The sequence below is a fragment of the Lissotriton helveticus genome, chromosome 4_2 (assembly GCF_964261635.1).
Source record: "Lissotriton helveticus chromosome 4_2, aLisHel1.1, whole genome shotgun sequence".
In the NCBI taxonomy this organism is placed as follows: domain Eukaryota; kingdom Metazoa; phylum Chordata; class Amphibia; order Caudata; family Salamandridae; genus Lissotriton; species Lissotriton helveticus.
Genome location: NC_136064.1, coordinates 47723231 through 47735693, shown reverse-complemented (window position 1 = coordinate 47735693; position 12463 = coordinate 47723231).

The following is a 12463-nucleotide window of genomic DNA, read 5'->3' as shown; positions in this document are numbered from 1 at the left end:
CTTTAATCCACACAAACTAGTAGCTGTCCAATGCTTTTTATTATTCTTATCTGCATTGTAAGAAATAAGTCCCAGATCAAGAAATGTGCACTGTCTGTACCATGGGAGGAGCTCTAATATGCCCAATAATTCTATTAGGTGCCACAACAAGTGAAGTCACAAGGGGATGAATGTAATTGAATAGACAAAAGGGAAGGGATAACTAGGGTTTGAGAAGAAAACCAAAGGAGGATGGGACGACCAGTGATGTTACAGCTATAATAGTGCCATTCCAGTTCTTCTTTATTTTATTTAAGAGACCAGTAAAGAGGTTCCTATTCCTTCCTCTATGTTATTCTAGTGGTACTGTCCCACACAATAAAAGAGCAGTCAGTCTGATACCATCATAGCTGCATTTTAGGTATTTTCATTTGGTCTGAGAAGGTCTGGAGGAACTGAACAGTCTCTCTTCACATCCTTCTGAGTCCTGCATTGGTCATGCTATTGGCTGCAGAAGAACAGCCACTCCAGGGGTATTCTAGGTCTGCTTAACTTGGCTGAGACGTGCTGGTGGAAAAGGATGGTCTTCAATTCCTCCTGAAGCTTGTTGTGGTCATGTTGTTGTGTCAGTGACTCTATCATCTCTTCCCGACCCTTGGTTTCTTTCCCCTAGAACATGGCCTCTGAAGGCTTTCATTAAAAGATGCTGCTCTTAGGTGGCGAGTACATTAGAAAATAAAGACAAATTTGGCTCTGCTAATTTAGAGGTTATGTAGTATTCTTTCTTACTGTGTGTGCTCTGTCCTCTTTCAGCTTGGGATAGCTGTGCTGCACAGTTTTGAATAAGTTGAAGATATTGCAGAGGGAGATTTACATATAAAATGATGCTGTAACTCAAACGTTATAATCAATCAGGATTTGCAAAGCACTGCAAATCACCTGTGAAGGTCTTGAGGCACTAGGGAAGCTTGCTGCTTTATGGTGATCTGTTCATTCGAACAGCCAGGTAATGAGTCTTTTCCTGCATTGCTGGAACGTTGGGGCAGTCCTGAGGTGAGGGAATGTTGTTCCAGGCTTTGGCCCCCAGGTTGATAAGATGCATCCTCTGCTGTTGGCTAGGCGGATTCGGTTGGAGTCTGGGAGGAAGAGGGCAGTTGATTGTATGTGTCTAGTTGGAGGGTTGAAGGGGATGTGTTTGTTGATGTATGTTGGTCCCTCATTGTGCAGGGCCTTGCATGCGTGGGTCAACATCTTGAACTGGCATCTTTTCTGGATCGGGAGCCAGTGTAGCTTGAGGTGGCGTGTGATGTGGATCTGTCTGGGGGGGGGGTCAAGGATGAGTCTTGCAGCTGAGTTTTGTATTGTCTGTAGTCTCTTCAGGAGGCGTGCAGTGATTCCTACCTAGAGTGTGATCCTGTTTTCCAGCCTGCTGGTGAGGAGGGCCTGCGTGACAGTCCTTCTGGTGTTGATTGGGAGCCACCTGAAGAGCTTTAGGAGCATGCATAGGGTGTGGAAGCAGGTGGATGAGACTGAGTTTACCTGTTTTTTTCATAGATAGCTTGCTGTTCAGGGCGATTCTGAGGTTGAGGCTGTGGTCTGTCAGTGTGGGGGGGAGGTGTTCAGCAGGTCGCCATGCAACATTCCACTGTGCTTCCGAAGATGAGAAATACAGTCTTGTGGTGAGGAGTTTGAGACAGTTATAACATCAAGATTCGTACTAATTGCCCTTTGACATGAAAGTTGGCCATGTATTTACTGTAATTTAAGGTAAAGTAATACAACTCTAATCTGGTAGTAAGGATTTCTTTTTTAATATGAATCTTGTGTAGAGCCCTAGGTTCGTAATGACTACCAACTGGTAACTTCTACTCATTTGAAGCTTTCCCTGCTTTTGGAAAATATGTCTGCCAGAGTTATACCAAACCTTGTTACTTTTATTCTTACCATTTTTGAAGCAGTGCTTTTGGGTACTTTAAATAGACTATTGCTCTCCATAGGCTAAAAATTAATCTGTCATTATGGCAAGTCTGCCCTTAAGTCTGGTGCCTATTCTGAGCCGATCGCTCACTCCTACTTCTGCCACCCATCTATGAGCCTAGATTGTGTGACTCTGCCTTATCAGTGAGATGTTTCCTGGGATGACATTGAAGCATTCTGGAAGTAGGACAGCTTTACACTTGATTGTGCAGTAGTTCTGATTCCCTTTATCTAGTGGCATTGGGGTATTGAGTCCATGCTAGATCTTTGGCTCCCAAGATTGGAGATGGGGCACTACAATTTTAGGCCCGAGTGATCCTTGGAGTGAGACATGAGAGACAAATCTGCTGCGTGTATTGTTGCTCTGTGATTGTGCAGCATATGGAGCACAAAATAGATGGACCTATTGTGAATGTAGGCATGCAAGAATCTTTTGTGGCTCTCCTGTGTAATAGGATCATAAAATGGAAGATGGGGAGAGTCTGCTACAAAGGGATATGGACTGTAGGTAGCCCTGATCTGGACCAGGCTATAATGAGAGGAAGGAGGGAGATATAATATTAAGGATAATCCTTGTCCCTTTCTTCTCACATCTGCCACAGAGGGGTGCACAGTAGGTGTGTGTGGGTTGGCCAGGTGAGGTAGGGTAGCTCAGCTACTTTTTTGCCACTATATCACAACCAACTCTCAAGGAACACCTTGCTCTAAACCCCTACCTACCACATCTGCAGAACAAAGGCAAGGGACTGAGTAGTCAACATGAAATGAAATCCACTTCTAGCCCTATTAGTCAATTCACAATTCTGCACTACGAGATGAGTCTCCTGTAGGCCTGTTATGTACCTTAAGTTACATGTCTGGTGGGCGGCCCGACCAACCCTTGGGATAACAATTACTGGCCCCCCTCTCTTGGCACTTCCCCTCATCCGGTTAGCTCGGTGAAAAGTCTTGGAGTGGTTATTTCTGAGGATCTATCTATGAAATCGCAAATCTCGGCTGTAACATCTTCCTGCTTTTTCCAACTGCGCAGGATCCGTAAGATCTGTCGATTTCTCACCAGAGAGGCACTCATACTGGTCATCCTGGCTTTGGTCATCTCCAGGGTTGACTTTGCAAATATCCTATATGTGGGAATTCCCGCCTACCAGCTCCAAAGACTTCAGCTTATCCAGAACCAGGCCGCCCGCTTGGTGTTCCACCAACCAAAACACCAGCATGTTTCTCCTCTCCTAAGGAGCCTCCACTGGCTCCCAGTGGTTAAACGGTGCTCCTTCAAACTTGGGTGCACTATTTTCAAATCTCTCCATAATTGTGCACCGGTGTTTATCTCCTCTAAATTGAAGCGGTATCTCCCCACTTACAACCTTCGTTCCTCTGCTGACAACCTTCTGTGCATTCCAACTAACCGCCGTAAGAAACATGGCGGCCTGCGCCTCTCTTTTTTGGGGCCTTCCCTTTGGAACTCTCTCCCGTCTTCTTTCCGTCACTGCCCTTCATACGAGTTATTCCGTAAAACATTAAAAACTCATCTCTTTAAAGCTGCCTTTGAGTAATTCCCACTGCCCTAGTTTGCTATGTCTGTTATGAGGGCCAAGAAACCGTTTCGGTGTACGTGCGCGGTATAAGCTTTTTAACATAACATAACATGTCACTAAGCAGTAATTCCCTGTTGTGAGAGGCCGGTGAAGAAAGAATTGGCCCGGAACTGTGTAGTCCCACTACTTTCTACTTGGAGGGTGCAAAAATACCTAAGTACCCTGGTTGAGGTCAGATCATGTCCCTTTGTACCTAAGAGTGTTTATCGCTACTGTAGTATAGTTCCTATATTCCCAATAGGCTCTGCACATTGGAATAATACATCCTATAGATTTGACGTAGGACTGAGGTCGACTAGGTCCCTATCGAATATATTAGACTTAATTGTGGGTGCCAGCTATCTCAGAGGTCACTAGAAACTTTCTCGAATAAACAAGAAGGGATTAGTTTCTGACGACCGCATAAACATGACAACTTTGTTTCGCCAAGAATAAACGTATCTTCAGAGTTGTGGAAACAATAGATAGATATTTTACTCAGTCAATCGTGCATGCTTTGTTTCATCAGAGGTGCAGAGAAAATAGAGAGACGGGCGTTTTCAATAAAAAGATTTATTAAACAGTCTTCTTTCTCATGCAAAAGAAATGAACTACTCCAATCGTAATACTGGTTGCAAAGTATAATGCGTACAGCAAGAAGAGTATCATAAAATGATACTGTACAAGCATTGTATGGTTTCTAAGCCATAAATAAATACATACATAAATAACAAAGACTTAAAGTACTCAACTGGTGCTTCTAAAATAAGCCTACCCCAATGTACCTAACCTAAGTCTTGAATGAGGGAAAAAGTAAGTGTGGTGTAGCATAGGTTTATTTTTTTTGTAAATATATTTTTATTGCAGCATGTTAGGTGACACAAACATATTGTTAACATCAGTCCCCTTGTTACTCGATATATCCATTAGTCCTCTGTACTTGTTCCACACAGCCGTTTAGCTCACAACCCGGAGGTCGAGCGGCGTAATCAGAAATGAAAGCACGTGTAAGGAGATATAGTATGTCACCGTAGCAACTGGTCGTCCTTGAAAGGGCAATGCTACTTTCTAGCTCTCCCTGACTCTCCTTCTAAGCCCAGCTCCTAATGGGAACAGTAAGTATTCTTCTGCATTGCTGTCCAACACTCTTCACCCGTTTAACCTGTTAAACCTCAACTCACCCTCTCCCCCCCCGATAAACTATCCCCCCACTCTTAACTCTACCCCCCACCCCCCCAGACGTGCCAGCGGAACATTAATGCGCATCCACACCCATCCCGATCGATCCAGACCCGAACCAGACTATCAGGAGCAATCAACTAACAACATTCAGACAACACCTAGGAAATAGGGGAATTAGGTAGAGGGACTATGACCTCCTCTCATCAGGCGGCCGGCTCACCGGAACAGGACTATGCCCTGGGGTGTCCGCCTCGTCTGCGTCTAATCGTGCGAACTCCAAGACCAGGCCCTCCCACGCCCTGGCCCCCTCCAGAGCCACTTCATTGTCTGCCCTAAGTGCAGCTTGCATACGTATCTCCCCCTCACACCGGGCCCATTTGAGAAGCTCAGCCTTCCACCTCTCTACCGCAGGGCCCTTATTCGCCTTCCATTGGGACGTTATGGCCCGCTTCGCCAGTAGTAGCCCAAGGTCCAAAAACTTGCTAGTAATCTTGTTCTTCGATGTGTGTGGGAACCAATGTAGGATGCAGTGCGCCATGGTGTATTGCAAATCCCTTTCCGTAGTCTCCCCCACGCTGTCCACAACTTCCCGCCAAAAGGAACTCAGGGCTGGGCAGGACCAAAACATGTGTTGGAAGTCAGCCGAGTCCGCCGGGCATCGCGGACAAGTCGCCGGGTGGGCCGGGAAATATGTGTGTAGTTTGTCAGGGGTCAGGTAGGCCCTGTGTAGGACATAGAAGTGCACCAGCTGAAACCTAGCGTTGTGCGTCCCGTTGCGGACCCGGGCCACTATGCCGTTCCACGTCTCCTCAGGTATTTCCGTCGAGAGGTCAGCCTCCCATTTCGCCTTCAGGGTCAACAGTGGGGTGATCGTCTCCGAGACCATGCGCCTATACAGGCACGTGACTGCCTTGATCGTCCCCGCCATCATCACCACATATTGGCAGCCCAGAGACAGTGGTGGTTCCGTCATGCCCGACTTCCAGTGCCTGCGGATTGCCGTCGTTAGTGCCGCATGAAGGAGAAAGTCTCCCCCCGCCAGATCAAAGCGGTCTCTCAGGAGGTCAAAGGGCAGTAGGACGCCGTCCTCGTAGAGGTCTCCCATGGACGAGAGTCCGTGCAGCTCCCATCTACCGATCCCGTGCCACGAGCCCCCATGTGGTAGCGCCCCGCACAGCCTGAGTGGGATCTCAGGGGCGTAAGGGATCTTAATATGGCCCCTTCGACGATACCTGTTCCAGCATTTCCGGCCGTCGCAAATTCCTGAGTAAGGTGGAAATCTCTCAGTGGGAGCCCCAGAATAATCCGGGACAGCACCTGAACCGGGCCCGCCGGTTCCCCCACTCCATCCTCTCCCTGTCTGGCTCTCGCAATCCATTGCGTCAGCCATTGTAATTGCGCCGCGAGGTAGTATAGTTCATAATCCGGTACCGCGAGCCCCCCTTCTTCTCGAGGGCGGAGGAGTGTACCGTGAGCCACCCTACGCCTGCCCGCCCCCCACAGGAAACCAATTACTAACGACCTCAGGCGCCGAAAGTAACTTGTCGGGATCCAGATCGGGAGGGTCCTGAAGAAATAAAGCAGCCGTGGCAAGGTCACCATCTTAAGGAGTGCCACTCTTCCCATTAGCGACAGCGGGAGCGAGCTCCAAAAATCAAGGTTCTCCTTAGTATGTCTGATCGCCGACCCAATATTTCCCTCAAGAACGTCCTTCTTGTCATGGAAGATTGAGGTCCCTAGGTACCGCAGGCTCCGTTCCTCCCATGCCACCCCCTCCGTTGCCAGTGGGTACATCCTCCGCGGGCGGGCCGGGAACAGGCAGGATTTCGTCCAGTTCACCCTGAGTCCCGACACCCTGCTCAGCGATTGAAGGAGGGCTTTTGCTCCCCTCAGCGAGTCCGTGGAGATGGTGTAGCATAGGTTTAGTTTCTTTGCCAAGAATCTATCCAAGATTCCCCTTAGGGTCTAATCAGCTCCATACCTTAGTTTTAGAATGAAGGAGGTCTGCTATCTCTTTGCCTCGGACTTGACTTCCCAACACCCCGCGAGGGGAGCTTGGAAACACTGGAGCTGGATTCTCAGCGAGAGAAAGGACAGCTTCTCGATCAGTGCGCCAGCTGGAGGGTCGGCTTCCTTCGGCACTTGCTGTAGCAAGCTGCGTCGGGAAAGTAGATAGTCGAGCTGCTCCGAACCACCGTGTAATTGCTAGGGCAAGTGTAGGCATATTTATACCAGGAAGGAGCCTAGTTTGATGTAAAGTCGGTCATAATAACATCACCAAAGAACCCCACGGGAATGGTAGTTCTTTGAAAACTCAATGCTTTCTAGGACAAATCAATATTCAAGCAATGGGATGTCCCTGACTGCTGAAGCTGGGTTTTCCAAGAAATCGTTGTGGTTTTTGGGCATGAGTGGAAGTAGCTATGCCTGTATTTGGAATGCATGGGCTATGTCTAAATATGGTTATGATTTCTATGCCTATATAAGGGCAATGTGAATTGTATCTATATAAGGGCATGAATCGGGAAATTTCGCTTCGATCCTAAAACGCTATACAACACCCACTTCACTTTATTATGTTCGATATTACTAAATTCTAAGCATTTAAAACATATCTAAAGCATGATGTGTTAATAACCCCCAGAGTACATAAATGCATTAAAAAATGGTTGTACACAAAATGAACATTTGTGCTGTACACATTTTAAAAGCAATATTTTCATTCAAAGCATTAGTATGACATTGGAAATGCTATCCGAATGAATCATTAAAGTACATTTATGAAATGGCTCTTAAATATAGAAGAAAAGGTTGGGACCATTCCATGACAGAATATATATACTGTTTAAGTTGCAGACAAAGTCAAATATTGTACTTGGAAGTGTTTCAAAGAATTCTTGTTCTCTAAGAATAGTTCTACTTTAAGCAGATTACTCAAAATCGCATGAAAATAGAGTTTTGAAGTTGGAAGTTTTGTTTTGAAAAGTGAAGGTCGAATACAGAGTCCGTAGAACACTGTGTGCTAATTTCAAAAGTCAGCCTCATCGTTTGGAGAAAACATCAAATCTTCTAAGCTGGTAAAGAATTTGTCTACCACAGTAGGTGAAAGTTGGACCACTTTGTTAAGTAGACCGATTGCACAAAAATGTGAAGCATCGCCGTCAGCGTCAGCCGCATTAGCAATGTTCAATGGAGATGTAGATGGTACCTGTGTGCCTGTCGATCCACTTATCTCACCATCAGCAGTTTGCGTCTGTGAGACCTCAATGAATGCCGTCATCAGGATTGGTAGCCGCTGGGGACAACACAGTGCATGAGACGTTACCAAACCAAGCAAAGTATCAACATCCTTTGACTGTGCTGATGGAAGTGTTAGACAGATGTCCAACACGCATTCCACTCCACATAGCAGGCATCGTACAACAGGTAAGATGCAATCTTGCCAGATTGGTCGGAATGATAGAAACAACATGGTATTCAGATCTCTCAAACGAGCCAAGCCCCGGATCTATATCATGCCCTCACTACATTTTATTGCCAGGAGAGTGTTCTCTAAGGTAATCTGGGTGTCGCTGGTGACTGGACTTGCCATATCTACGCAGTAGGAAAAAGAATAGTAGTCCTGCTACGAGTTCCAAAATGAGAGGCAGGCCGCCGAACACAGAGTGCACAAAGTTTGGAAAAATGCTAAGGACTGCTTCAAAAGGTGCTAACAGTCGCAAAAAAATTGTCTTAAATACATGTACAATACCACTGGTATCAGACATGTTTAAGATATGACCTAACATTTCTTCAAAATGTACAGGGCAGTTTGTGGATAAAAGGGCATGTATCTCTGCAAAGGACCTTGCAAATTGTAGTTCATTCGTCTCTTTGGACGAGGTCAGTGGCACATTTTTTGTAAAAGAATGGCTTTCATTCTGCTTAAAGTATCAATTTGTATAGAAGAGATGTTCAGTGAATGCTATAACGTCGACTCCTCGTCTGTCTTAGCTTTAGGACACAATACTTGACTACAACGGACCCTGGCTGACACAGTTACGAGATAGGCTATTCCTGTCAACATGCCACAGCAGCTGTGATCATGCAACATAATATAGCTTCCATTAAAAAGCTGGCTAAAAATTGAATCTATCACTGCAGCTGGAGAACCTTGCAGGTGGCAGGATATGTTGGTCGAAGAACCTTCATAGGCTCCATGTAAATTAATACCCTGACACAAAAGTGTACCGCTTAGTGCGCTTTTGCAGTTTGTACCACTAAGAAATACTTATTTTCCCCCACTCCAACATCTGTGCGTGTATGGTAATTCCCAGGTTGACTTTATGTATTCCTTACCCAACCTTTCATATGTGGCAACTGGTATATGTTTCAAACAGTATTGAAAATTGAAAATTGTGACAGGCAGAGTGATTATCCTGTGTATTAGCCATTCTGTTGCAGGTTTTTCCGAAACAGGTAATGGTAATCTTTCCAGTTTTTCAATGCTCAGCACCGTATAGTCTGCTCCTCTTTGTGCCAAAGTGATTTGTTTATCTGTAAGGTTAAATACAGAAAACAATGAAGTGGTGTTGATTAGACGCCATGGCACATATCCAGAATGAACTATTGAGGACATCGACGTATTACACATGCTCAATAAATTGGATCCTGATCATGGTTGTGTGGGTGATAAATACATTGATTTAGTCGATTTAGGGATTGAATTAGATCAAAGCTGCTCGGGTGGTTTTCAAATGAAGTCAAATTTTGTACCCTCATACCCTTTCACTCTATTGATGCATTTGAAGGAGTAGTCACTGAAAACCTTAAAAGATTGGCAAAATAAAAGAAAATTCAAGATAAAAATGGAAAAAAGATAATTTGAACAAAAATGAAAGAGCTGGCATTACAAATGTACATAGAGATAACAGTGTATTGTTATGTTATGTTATGTTATGTTATACTTTTATTTATATAGCGCACGGCTACTCTAAACGAGTGTCCCGGCGCTTTATGTAGGCAGCTCAGCAGTTAAAAAACATAACAACGATAAAAACAGAGACAGAGGAAAAAAAAGGAACACCCTAGAGGTTAAAGAGCCAGGTCTTAAGGCTCTTCCTAAACAGGAGCAGACTGGCAATACTGCGAAGGGCGAGAGGCAAGGAGTTCCACAGCTGGGGGGCCCTGAAACTGAAGGAGCGACCCCCAGTGCGAGCCTTCCTCACTCGAGGGACCATGGCCGTGAACAAAGATTCCGACCGAAGTGAGCGGGCCGGGCGATAAAAGGCAAGCCTACGCTGCAGATACCTTGCTCCCGAGCCAGAAAGTGCTTTATGCACCAGGGTCAGAGTTTTAAACATAATCCGCTTTCGGATGGGCAGCCAGTGGAGTGACTGCACCAACCCGGATGTTCTCGCTCGCCTATGAAGGCCAAAGATGGCACGAGCCGCGGAGTTCTGCACCACTTGCAGCCGCTGGACAAGATAGTCCGGGAGCATGATCAGATGAGCAGGCAAAGGGGGCAATGTGATCATTTTGTCTATGGAAATGTATCTGAATTAGGGATATAGGCAATTGAATGGTTCAGATTGTTATTAAATGTTATCAAAAGATGTGATCATTACTGTGAAAGTAATATATTGGCAGAAAGTTTGGAAAGGAAGGAACAGGGACTACTAGAATGGGATGAATATAAATTCTTACTATGAAGGCCTCCAAATATTCTAGATTTGTATGTATTGCCTAAAATTCATAAGGATACTGTCAATCCCACAGGAAGGCCAATTGTGTGCTCTATAGTATCACTATTGGAAAATACATTGAAATATATGGATTTGTTTCTGAGACCATTTGTAAAAACATTACCATCACATATTCAGGACACTAAGGATTTTTTAAATCGCATAGAGGGGATACCATGGTAATCAGATTTCCTACTTACCTCTCTAGATATAGGCAGTCTTTACACATGCTCCAGTCATGAGGCAGGAGTAGAAGCCTGCAGACATTTCTTGAAGGCAAGATCACTCTCATATTTGTTCCATTCAGAAACGTTCATTGAAATGACAGAGATTTGTCTGAAGCATAACCTTTCTGTGTTCAATAAAAAATTCTTCCGACAAAAGCAGGTCGCAACCATGGGAACTTGATTTGCTCCCAGTCTGGCTAATTTATTTCTGGGATGGTGGGAGAAGCAAGTAATTGGCCCCATGGAAGCATTTAACACCAATGTAATATGTTGGCTTCGTTTCATGGATGATCTTTTTATTATTTGGAAGGGTGGATACGCTGAAGCACCTAGGTTTGTGTCAGAACTCAACCATAATGAACTGAATCTAAAATTCGCTTGTGAGATCAGCGAGACCTTTGCAACCTTTTTAGATGTCACTGTTGCAATTGAAGATAATGCAATGAACACCTTTTTGCAGAGGAGGAGCACAGGAGGGAATGCTACACTTCCTGCTTATAGTAATCATCCTAAAACACTTATCCAAAGCATTCGATATTGAAAATTGCTTAGGGCAAGAGGAAATTATAGCACAGATAAAGGTTTTTTAAATGAGAGTACGCAAATATTGGAAAGATTCAGGGAGAGAGGAAATCAAGAAGCGACTATTCAGTGCTCGCATTGACAGTGCTTCTAAGGCTGCAAGTAAGGAACACCCACGAGAGTCTACTATTTGAGGACGTCGAACTTGTATAGGAATCCACCACTGGATGTTTACTGTATTTTTTACCATGTTTCGATAAGGATTCTGTAGCAAGTTTAAATTAAAGTCTCCAGCTATCAAAAAATGGGCCTTCTAGTGTTTATGTTTAATCTCCGTAACCAGTGTTCTAGTTTCTTCACAAAATGTTGTTTCTCTGCTGCTGATGGGTGTATGTAGACATTTATTAGGAATTTATTAGGCAAATTGGTCGCTTATGTTGGCAATTTTTGATTTCCACACATTGTAGATATTTATGGCCCATGCCGTGCTCCCTGACTTTAAAATCCCAATAGGCGAAGAAGAAACTTGAAAGGCCCCTTATTGTGTGGCCCTTTGTATGTGCTCTCGTTGCTGGGGAATAACACGTACAGTATTCTTCTATTATTGCCTCCTTCTCTTGCTGCAATTCCTGGATGCATATCATGTCATGCAAGGTAAAAAGGTCATTGTCTCTGGGTCAGTTAATAGGTTTTTGAAGCCTGTGACATTCCAAGAGAATACAGATATTGTTGAGCTCTTCGTCTCATTTCCTAAGTTCGCTTTATTTTGGGTCACTGATTTTTTGAGCTGGCCAGTGTAGATGCAAGCCAGTCCCAGTTCTCCTGAGGTATATCTGCTGATGGACTGTCTAATGTGCACTGTCTTCCCTGCTTATTCGTCTTGGTGATGTATAATGATTGTATTAGTGACATTGATCGTAGTGAGTCTGTTGCGTTTCTTAGAACTGACTCCTGTCTCTGGTTAATTTCCCTATCTTGCCAATGGTGGATATTTTCTGTTTGCTCAACGTTCTGCAAAAGTTGGTGTTATGTTCCTTGTTTGAAAACACTGCCCGGATAGCAAATGTTTTGGGGATGCAAGATCAAGATTTCTCATTCTTCGAGTTTTGGTTTTCACAGATGGTAGGTGCTGCTCCATGGCAGGACCGTGTGACTGATGTTGCTTCTTTGTTAACTAAGATGTCTGACGGGTCGAAGTGAATTGATGGAATATCTTTGCTCTTAAGATGGCAGAGCTTTGAATGTGCAGCCAATAGTTTTGCTATAGTGCCACAATTCA